The sequence below is a fragment of the Humulus lupulus genome, chromosome 3 (assembly GCF_963169125.1).
Source record: "Humulus lupulus chromosome 3, drHumLupu1.1, whole genome shotgun sequence".
NCBI classification, from domain to species: domain Eukaryota; kingdom Viridiplantae; phylum Streptophyta; class Magnoliopsida; order Rosales; family Cannabaceae; genus Humulus; species Humulus lupulus.
The window spans coordinates 247,109,005-247,118,213 of record NC_084795.1 but is presented as its reverse complement, the minus strand read 5'-3'; the positions used below and the strand labels follow the sequence as shown (position 1 = coordinate 247,118,213).

The following is a 9,209-nucleotide window of genomic DNA, read 5'->3' as shown; positions in this document are numbered from 1 at the left end:
TATGTTGTTATAAAAACTCAAACAATTGTATTATTTAATACTAAATCTCTTTTAGTTAAAAATAAGTTATTTAAATAATTTATCCAACTTTTTAATAATATTTAATATTAGTTATTAATAAATTATTTATTATATTATATTTTTAATTAAATTTAGAGAAGGTTTCCTTTATAGAAATTTTGATCAACAATATTTATTAAGATAATACAATAATAATATATTTTTAGATGAATAAAAACGAGTAATTTTATAAAAAAATATAAAAAATTTGTCGAAAAATAAAATAAAATAAATTTTATATGTTTTTTTATTAGTTAATAAATATAATTATTATAATTTATTTCTAAAACATAGAATGAATATATCACTTACTGTATTTTTTTTTAAATGGCCGAAAATAAGAGAAAAATAGCCCATCACCCTTATTAACCTAGCCTTCCTCTTCTATTTCTCACTCCTTCCGCACACCAATCCCTCATCTTCTCTGAATCTCTCACTGTAACTCTCTCTCGTTCACGGGTTGTGGAGTGTGGAGGACGACGGGGACGACTTGTCCTTTCTCTAGAGGTCTTCGTCGCGCGGATCGAAACGATGATAAGGGGTCTTCTCCTCGACGAGCGGTGGACAACGGCTTCAGTTCTAGGCGCACGGTAAACTTTCCCTCACTCTGTATCTCCTTATTTTGGGGTCGGGGCTCGTGCATGGTAACCTTTCCCTCACTTTGTATCTTCTTAATTTGGGGTCGGGCTCACGCTTGGAAACCTTTTCCTCATTCTCTCGGTCATTTTCTTTTTTGCAGGTCTGGCCCAATCGACATTCGTTGGTGGTTATTCAAGAGGTTCACATGGTTCGGGTATTCAAGAGGTTCACGGCAGCTTCGTGGCATTGATGAGGTATGAATCTGTGTGTTTATATATATGTATAGATTTGGGATTTATCATTCTGAGTTTAGAGTTGATATTCCATCCTCTAATTTACGTTGATTTTATTTTGAAATTGTTTCTCTGAATGACATATCTGTTTGTCATTTTCATGTTATTTTGTTTGTTCTTGGGTTTGTATTTGATGTTGTGAAGGGTGTCAATGCTAGTAGATACACTGGAAGAAATTATTGCATATGAAGTGTTTAATAATAGTTTTAAATAAACTATTAATTTGTTGGTTTGTTTTCGGATATGGTCTCTCAATAATCTTTATTTTAATAGGTGATTCTACAAGATTTAAGTATTTATATAACTAGGTATATACACATTGGCTAACATTTTCTGGTGTTGTTGTTGTTTTCCTATTGTATTTCGTACCAAGAAGGGCTAGCAGATTTTGTGTAATGCCTTTCTAATTTTCATTGCATTGAATCATATAGATTAAATATTTTTTGTGGAGTCAATGGACCAATTATTTCTATATATTCTTATACTAAATTATTTGGTTATCCATCATTCGCATAAGAAATTTAAAGAATGAACATAATTATTTTCCTTTTCTCTGAGTTGTGTAAATGTAGAGCTGGACACATATTTAAAGAGCTCTATGCGTTTATTAAATTTTCCTTTATGTTTCTTCATAACTGATAGATAAAGAATATTCGTACACACATATTCTAAGTTTGTCACTATGTTTATGGTTTTCTCATATTTGTTTATCTGCACCTGTATCATGTGTAGCAATGGCTTATGTGTTATTCTTTGTTTCTGTACTTACTCATTTCATTCTTAAACTATTTAGGATCAGTTATACTTTACTATTTAACCTTCTGCCTAAAAGATAGGTTCATAGTGCACATAAGATGTTTGTTGAAAACGTAGCTGAATTGAACACTTTAATTAAATTACTTAGCAGGCATCATTACAAATTATAGAGACTATTGAGTGTATGTAGAAGTTTGAGAAAGTTATATGTGTGTGTATAATGTGACTGATGTGTGTAAAGTATTGAGTATAGTTTATGGATCAACTTTCGTACACACACACTGATTTATTTATTATATGAATTATTGGTTGTTATTGAGTAGAGTTTGTAGGTCAGCTTTGATAATATGTGTATTAATTTTCAAAGGAAAAGTGCTACTTTCATACTTGAAATGGATTTATCACATGGATCTCCTAGCTTCAACAATTCACTTTAGGTTTTTTTTTTTGGGTAAATAAGTGGAAGTGATAGTTAAAACTTGATTTATACTTTGGATGCATACTGTGTAGTTGGCAAAAGTTGATGTAATTCTCTTACGCTGATATGTTAGTGAGTTTTGCAAATAATTTTACTCAAGCATAAGATTACAAAATAATTGTGTAATGTCTCTTTTTTCTTCATTTGAAGTAAGTATAAATTGACAGAATATATATTCTCTATTTTAATATTAATTTGAATGGAATAGACAGATTAATTTTCACTTTAGCCTTCAGCCTTATATTATGTAACTTTCTTGTTTATTATTTATAATTTATAATGTACATGAAAGCTCTCTTTTTTTCCTTCAGTGCTAGACTGATTAAAGATTCATTTGTTTTTCTCCTATCCAATTTTTCTGCACTTCAAACTGAATTGGTCGGATTGTTATAAAAAGGAGCACGTGCTTGTGCCCTTTCACTAGTGTGTGTGTGTATATATATTTACATCTGCCAAAGGCGAAAGGGGAATGCCAATGTCATTTTTTCATCTGCCAAGGGTATCATAATTTCTTTTTAAATATTGTGTCAATTAAAGGGTATTTAGATATGCAAAGTTAGAAACGAAGATAATGCATTAGAAAAAAAGAGAAAATGATTTTGGTTATTATATATATAAAGATGCCTGATTTGGTATATGTTCTTACTATGTTTCTCTCATCAATGAATTTATAGTTTAAATTTAGAGGCCTTATTGTCCTTTTTGGTTTGTAGGTATCCAGAGAAAAATGATAGACTACCAACATCCTAAACTGGCTTGTTCGACTCTATGAGAGTGGTATAGGTGGAATCTTGTTAGATGAAATGGTTAGTGCCATATTTGATAGTTTGATTTGTGCTATGCCTATTTCATCAAACACTGAACATTGGGGCGTTGAATCTTTCTATGAAAAATCTAGTTAGTGTTGATTTTGAACAAGTATACATATCCATATCCATACATATTGTTCAATGACTTTTTAAGTTGCATGCACAGTGTTTGATTAAATGTCGTTTGTGAGGGACTTTTTTGTTTACTACTTTATGGATTAGTTATTTAATTTTTGAATTTGATTTGTGTAGAATGGTTGGATGAAGACATATACTTCTGACTTAAAATCAATAGGTAATGAAGTTTCTACTAGTAGATGAGTTGCATCTAGGGTAACATGTTAGTTGTTATATGAAAAATGAAACCTGTTATACATACGTAGATTTTAGTTGTACTTGGTAAAAACAAGTATAGTTTTGATCATGTAATTTGGCTTTGTTTAGAAATACCATATTAATTGAACAATTTGGAATTTTGGATGAATGGTTTTAGAAAAAAAGAACGGATTTTTTTTTTATATTTTTTAGTCTATGGGACAACAATTCCTACAAAATTATCGTCTCATGTACCACAAGGCACGACACTTGTCTAAACACTGTTGTCTCAGGTAACGACATTTGCCCATAAACTATTGTCTCATGTACCACAAGGGATGACAATCTCATAGAAACTGTTGTCTCATGTAACACGGGGATGATATTTTTATTTGAACTGTTGTCTTATGACAGTGCATAGCACTACACTGCACGACACAACAATATTATAATTGATGTATGAACGTTAGTACAACAGTTTTAAATTGTTGTCCAATGTCAATTTTGTAGTAGTGTTTAGTCATCTCAAAATCAAAGAGACAAATACACCATTCGATTCAAACATATGAAGCTTTAAAAGAATGAAGGAAGAATAGTGACTCAATTGGAATTAGTGCAATATGGAGTTTAATGTATGTTGCTTATGGTACTCCAGTGAACATTTTATATGCGGTTAGTATACTAAGTCGGTTTACTAGCAACCCAAGTAGCAAGCATTGTAAGGCTATTAAGAGGATTCTAGGATATTTTAAGTGTACCAAAGAACATAGCCTTCAATATTCAAATTTTCGTAGGATACTTAGGATATTCCGACGCTAGTTGGGTATCGGGAGTAGGAGACAATCTATCTACTACCTGTTGGATGTTTACACTTGGATGATGTGTCATTTCTTAGGGTTCCAAGAAATAAACTTGTATATCACACTTAATCACGGAATTTGAATTTATAGTTCTAGCGACAACCATTAAAGATGTCGAGTGACTTAGGGATCTCATGATGGACATCCTTTTTACTGCGGATATGTTATCAACGATCTCGATACATTGTTATTCACTACTATTGCAAGAGCATATAATAGTGTGTATAACAGGAAGTCTAGACATACAAGTCTAAGACATGAATATGTGAGATATTTGATTCAAGATGAAATCATATCTATCTCATATGTTAAGACTAGTGAGAACTTAGCAGATTCATTTACAAAACCTCTTGTGAGAATGTTAGTAAGTTCTACATCTAGAGGGATAGGACTAAAACTCCTACAATAAAAGATTCACCAAGGATGACAATCAAACTCCCAACTTTTTTAACATTAAGAGAAAGATTTCAATTGGTAAAAACAAGTAATTGATAAGTGAATAGTTTCAACACTAAAGCAATCATGAGTTCCATCCAAGATGTTTAGTGTTGGTTTGCTACCGAGTCAGTATTAAATCTACGGTTTTTTATAAAGTTCAGTTGAGTGCAACAAGCATCTCTAAAGGTAGCAAAAATGTTGTAAGAACTTCACTTATGTGCACTTAGAGGTGGTGTTGACTTTCATTGGAGTTGGAGTTTCTCCTCAGAAAGTTCATTAAAAGACGAGCACATGGCCATATTAGTGCTAAGTGAGAAAAGTGAGAATATGAATGATCAAGTAGAAGTGTGTGAGGTATCACCGGTTTTATCATAAGGAATACCTGGTTCAAGCTTTTAAGCAATCAATTATTTTGATAATACTTTATGGTACTTTCACCAAGATAAAGTTCAAGTCGAAGTGCACTTTATTTTAGGCACTTGTATTGTTTCGAAAGTGGAGATAGAATTTTGTATTAAACCAAGTGGGGGAATGTTAGGATTAGTTAAAATACCGAGCTGAAGTGATATTACACAAGCTAAGTGTAAAACCCTAATGGTTTCACATAATGAAGATGTGAAATTCGAATTTTTGTTGTAGGCATTTAAAAATTGTATTTTTGGCTCGAAAGTGATACATTATAAGGTATTTAAGGATGCTCAAAAGGTTTGTGAGTATTTGGCGTTGAATATTTATTTAAGGTCACATTTGAGAAGTTAGTCATGCCTATATGGCGTTGAATAGCCTCCTTGTAGGCGATGCATTGCCTGACGTATCCATACATATACGTATTTTTAAGCTCCAAGTGATGTGTTCAAAAGCTCTAATTTTATTGGTTAGACTTAATGACAGTGCCTACAGTATAAAAGAGGTCTTTTAGAGTTTTGATAGAATTGATCACTCTTTCGAAACTCTCTCTAACCTCCCCCTCTCTAATGCTTGTTCAAGCATCCATGAAGGGCTATGATATAAAGAATTTGGAAAATGATACATCTCATGTATAAGCCTTGGTTTTGATTTTCTCCATCAAAGGATTGAAGTGGTGTTCTATCTAGGGTTTAAAACTTGCAAGAAGAACAAGGAGTTTGTTCTACAACTAGGATTTGCATTTCTCTATCCTAATCTTTCATTGGACTCTGTCAAGAATAATTGTGTATAGATTTTTATTATTGTGGTGGTGTAATCTCATTCTCTCCCAACAGTTGCTATTGAGATTGGTTAAATATCGGTTAAATAGTCTTACACAAAGTGGTGTAAAACACTTGATGATTTTCATATAAGTTGAAGTGAAAATATGAGATTTTGTTGTAGGCATCTGTAATCAATTTTTATGGGTCTAAAGTGATACAATGAGGTATCTAAGCGTGCCCAAAATGTTTGGGAACATTTGGAGGTGACATTTGGTTGGGGGTTAAATATTGGACGACACACTATAGACGATGCATTGCTTGCATGGAGGCGACATGCATCGTCTGACGTGTTCGTATAGTTACGTGTTTAAGCTCCAAATGTTGTGTTCAAAAGCTCTAATCCTAATTATTAGACTTAATGACGGTACCTACACTATAAATAAATAAGGGTTATTAGAGTTATAAAGCCTTGATCACACTTTACAACTCTCTCTTTAACCTCTCTCTCTAGCTCTCAAAGATCATAAGTTTTCTCCAATAAACTCACCAATAATTGCTTGACTTGTGTGAGTTTCAAATTCTTTTTTAATCTCACTTCGCATTCAATTTTGGTGAAGCTTCAAGCAACTAAGGGAAGACTTGGAATAGAGATTTTGGACATCAATATACTTATTGTGGGAAGCCTAGGTGTAATATTCGCCTTCCTTAGTAAATGGGGTATTTTGGTAATTTTTGGCTTGCATCCAAAGTATCATGGTAAATTTTGTAATTATGTGTTTATGAGATATGTGATATGATATGTATGATTTATGACTTGAATTTGTTAGTGCGATCACACAAGTGTTCCTTCAAGTGTTAGGGGTCAAAAATGATATAATAATTGAGTTATGAGGGTCAAAGTAAAATTATAAGTTTTATGGTAGAAATTGCAATATATGAAAGTTAAAACTATTAGTCAAGGAAAATTACTAAAAAGGGCTTAAGGAGATTCATAAGGAGGCTTAGATGTGGGATAGAATAGTAATTGTGTATTATTAATTATTAAAAATTAATTAATTATGGTAGAATAAGATTAGGTTTACACAATAGCCAATCATGTCCTTTAGAATTAGGTTATTAGATCAAGAGGATCTTCACACATTCTTGATTTTCACACATTCTTGATCTAGTTATTTTGAGGCTTAAAGAATTGGAGGAGGACCTTGGTGGTAAACTAGACGAATTAGCAGTTGGAATTGAGGAAAGGAATTGGGAATGGTAATCTGTAAGTTCTCTTTATCATGTTATTTATGTTCCACAGTGGATTTAGGTTTTGATGATGAAAAAAGGTTATTAATTTTGATTTTGATTTTGATTTTGATTAATGGATGTTTAATATTGATTTTAATTGTGTTATAAGTCTGAGACACATGTTAGGTTGCTTGAATTGGTGGTTTGGGTCGAAACTTTACGTTGGAGTCAAAATTGTTGGGTTTTTATGCCCTAATTAAAATCAAATTTCTTTGTAATCTCATTTTATTATCAATGAAAGAATATAAATCATTTTTGACTTTGTTAATTACTTTGCTCATATGTTTTATTTTCATGATTATTTGTTTAATATAAACTTCTATTAAATCACGAGAATATAGCTTATCATATTTATAGTGACGTAATCACAGTGGAATATAAATGAGTATATGTTAAAAAATAAGTGTTCTAAGTTTAGTCAGTGAACATAATTTACACTGACTTGCCAATCTACGATATGGTCTACTTATACATTATAGTGTTATGTTTTTTCGATGATATTAGCAAAGTAGATAAGATTGGATGTATTTGTTATATATGACTGGACTGATATCGACTTTAGATAGATAAGTAAATGTACCGTTATTATCTATAGTCATATCATAAAGTTGACCATATGTAAATTCATTCTCAATTCTGAAAGGTTAGTATTCTAAGTGATTGTATTATTTAAATCCTTTGATTTGTTTGTTACCAGCTTACCCTACAGACTAGCCCATGCTTACATCTTGGGCACTTGACATTATAATTGAGTGAGAGTGTTAATTATAGATATGAACATCTATAACTTCAAGCAAGAAGTGAAATGATGATCACCTTATAGCTTGGTTCAACGAGTTAAATGATTGAGTACTCATTTCTGTGATTAAATTTCACAGAAATATCATTTACAAGGAACTTAGTGGTATTTAAGGATAAAATACAATGAGGTGTAAAATGGTAATTTGTACCCGACTCAGTTGTAGATCATCTATAGATGATTGAATGACAAATTATGGTTGTGACAATTGATAGCGTATTAATTTTAAGTATAAACTGTTCTATGAGTTCAAGAATGCAATTATGAGTCTTTAGTGGAGGTACGAAGAATTAATAAGGTAGTGAAATTATTCGATAATAATTTTACGATAATTTATTGGAGTTTGAATTCATGGGTCTATGGTCCCCACAATGCCTTTGATTAAATCATCTAGATAGTTTTGATTAATTGATTTAATTATCAATTAAGATTGTCAAAATTGTTGTGTCAATTTTGGACAATTTTACTAAGATGTGGAATTTAGAGAAGTAAAGAAAAAATTGAGCAAGTTTATTAATTATAACAAATTGGTGTCAAATTGATAAATAGTGTTAAATCAATGTTCAAATTATAATGAGTTAATTCAAATAAATGATTTAATTAATTAATTAATTATTGTTTAAATATAATTATAATTATATATATGTATATAAAATTTTTATTTATAAGATTTCGTTAAACGAAATCAGTTTAGATATATTATATTTATTTATTTAATTAATTAATAATAGTTTTGTTTAATTATATAATTATAGAAAATAATAGTATTTGAATTTAAATATTTTTATGCTTTGAATTTAAAATTGAAAAATTTCAAGGCTTGGAAAAATATTTAGTATTTAGCCATATAGGGAATTTTAAGTTGTTATTTGAATTAACTCTAAAGTGTTGCTATAAATAGGTATTTAAGTCAAGGATTTTGGGATCTGAAAAAGTGAAGTGAAAAAGTAAAATCATAGACTCAAGAGACTTATTGTAGCCGCTCATATTCTCTCTTCTTCTTTAAAATTTTCATATCTCATGTGTTGAGAATTGCCCACTCTAGTCTAGGTGATCAAAGATAATTGTGGAAGACTATGTAGTTTGAAGATTCAGTTCACTTTCTTGTCATTACTTTGTGACAGAAATGAGCAAGGGTTAGAGAGAATGAAAGAATGAGTCTCATTATCTGCTGCATATAAGCAAGATTCTTAAACTCTGTTATTTGATTTACATAATGAAATTAATTAGAAGCATGTTTTTAGGTTGTTTTATATGTTAATTTATTTAATAAATGAAAATAATTATGATCAAGTAAAATGTATTCCCAACAATTGGCCTTATAGCCTTAGTAATCAATATTTTCATGCATGAATATATTCAA

General features: G+C 30.7%; 1 long non-coding RNA gene across 1 annotated transcript; it reads left to right on the top strand.

The window, feature by feature from the left end:
• The first annotated feature begins 392 nt into the window (after positions 1–392).
• Positions 393–3,229, top strand: LOC133823547 (uncharacterized). Its single transcript, XR_009888416.1, has 3 exons — positions 393–650; positions 800–893; positions 2,880–3,229. It is a non-coding gene; the product is annotated as an uncharacterized LOC133823547 (long non-coding RNA).
• The last annotated feature ends 5,980 nt before the right edge of the window (positions 3,230–9,209 follow it).